Below are 2,394 nucleotides of genomic sequence, written 5' to 3' on the forward strand. Positions count from 1 at the left end.
AAGTGTTGTAGGCATGCTTCAATATGTCTGTATTACACGGCCTGACTTGTCATTCTGCACCAATAAACTTAGCCAATACATGAGTGCACCAAGTGACACTCACTGGAGAGCAGTCAAACGGGTATTAAGATATTTAGCTGGCACCATGGACCATGGTTTGTGTCTTACAGCAGGACAACTAGAACTGGTAGGATATTCGGATGCTGACTGGGCTTCTTCCATTGAAGATCGGCGTTCCACTTCTGGATATGTGGTATATCTTGGATCAAATCCGGTGGCTTGGTGTTCAAAGAAACAGTCTGTAGTCTCTCGATCCTCTGCTGAAGCAGAATATCGCAGCTTGGCTAACTGCGTGTCTGAACTCCTATCTATTCAACAGTTGCTAAATGAAGTTGGAATGTCAATGTCTAAGATACCAACCATCTGGTGCGACAACTCTTCTACAGTATCTGTTGCTGAAAATCCTACTCATCATACTAAAATGAAACACGTTGAAATAGACCATCATTTTGTTCGTGAAAAAATACTTGCTGGTTGTTTACAAGTCAATTTTGTTCCCTCTGCTCAACAAATTGCAGATGTCCTTACAAAACCAATCACGCCTAAGCAATTTTCTTCCTTCAGACGTGCTCTTCGAGTGCTGCCATCGAAAGATCTTTGTACTACAAAAACAAATAAGCAAGGGGAATGTTAGAGTAGTTATCAAAGTAGTTAAGACTGTTAGTATGGTTATCAGTTGCAGTTAGTCTGTTCTAGCAGTTTCTTTATTGTACGTATGCCTATAAATGCATGAGACTTCTACATGCATTAAATAAGAAATAATAAAAAGTAAGAAAGTCTTCTTTTCTGAATATTTTTGCATAAGTCTAACAGAAACAACACTGAGTACAAGCTAGAAACATCAGCCAGAGCCATTGGATTTTATGCATAAGCATTGATAGTTCTGTCTTGACAAGACAAATTAATTCGAAAGTTGACACAACATAACTCTTCAACCTTGATTTTATTGAACAATTCAACTCAGTCATTCAAAGGAAGATCAACAATCTCCCATTACAAACAATACAAGCTTCAAATCTCTCTAACATGTGGTACCAATTCTTGTAAAAACATCAAACAATATCCAATCAAGAAACCCAGAAAATCAAAATCAAGTTCAAACCCTTAGTATTATTTACTGAAACTATACATACCCTAAAATAGTAGTACCCTTCCCAGCAACACCTCGGGCACTAGTCTTCCCTCCCCTGTTTTCACCATTAATAGCATTGGTCACTGCTAATGAAATCCGTTTCAAATCTTCAACACTTGCAGCACTCTTTTTTAACATCATCATCCTTCTTTTTTTCTCCCCTGCATTTGCAGACTTCCCCTCGAATTCGACGGCCACACCCCATTCTCTCTTGTCCAGTTCTTCCCCGATGTTGGTGGTGGTGTCAATTCCATCCCACTCCTAATTGGTGGCTTTCGATTTTCTTTCCTTAAAGTGGCAGAAAAATCAGGCACCGATTGAACCAAAACAGAGGACCCTTTCCTCGAAACCCCCACACTTGAACTAAACTCCACTTGATTCTTCGCTGGCGTTTGTTTAAGCTCGATTTCTTCCTTTTCTTGTTGCATCATCCCACTCTTCATTCTCAGCTTTGTTTCCCTTAGCTCTGCATAAGCTCCATATCTGGGACCCCTTTCCATTTTAGAACTCTCTGTTGTAAGCCTTAAAGGAATTGGGTTACCGGGGCTTGAATTATGCGAAAGAATGAGAGAAATAGGGTTGATAACATGGAGCAGAGACTCCAAAGAAGCAGGGTTTGGTTCAGGGGTTTGCCGCAGAGGTTCACTTGTCTCTCTCATTTTTAAATGAAACTTGAAGGTTCACTCTGTTTAATGGAATACATTGCATTTTTAAGTTTGATATTAAAAAGTGATTTGAGACTATGCAACGGTCTAATTGAAAGACAAAAAGGGAGAGATTGAATGACTTTTTTGCCATTTTTTCACTTTTACTTAATTATTTTTGTTATTTATTAATTTATTGATTTTTTTTGTTTAAATAGAACTTACAATAGTTATTGGTCTAAATTGGATTAATAGGTTGTAGAAACTATTTTTCTGAATCGACTTTTTATAAAAAAAATTGAAAATGAAAATGAAAAACGGGGGTTGCCACCAATCTTTTTTTATGAGGTGTGATTGGGTCACCTCGTAAATTCATTACTTTAATAAACAATTTGATTTACTAAAACAAAGAATTTTGGTCTACATAGTTCAGGAAACGAATTCAGGAGTCGGTTACGCACGAGGAAGGTTTAGCACCCTCGTAACGCCCAAAATTAGTATCTAGTTGATTAATTAATGCCTTTGTGTCAAAAGTTGAAAATTCGAAAAGGATTAAAA

At 37.6% G+C, this 2,394-nt stretch overlaps 1 pseudogene; it reads right to left on the reverse strand.

The window, feature by feature from the left end:
• Window positions 1-1,167: 1,167 nt before the first annotated feature.
• On the reverse strand, window positions 1,168-1,851 carry LOC107925791 (uncharacterized; annotated as a pseudogene).
• Between the last annotated feature and the right edge of the window lie 543 nt (window positions 1,852-2,394).

This window comes from Gossypium hirsutum, chromosome D11, assembly GCF_007990345.1.
Source record: "Gossypium hirsutum isolate 1008001.06 chromosome D11, Gossypium_hirsutum_v2.1, whole genome shotgun sequence".
Lineage (NCBI taxonomy): Eukaryota > Viridiplantae > Streptophyta > Magnoliopsida > Malvales > Malvaceae > Gossypium > Gossypium hirsutum.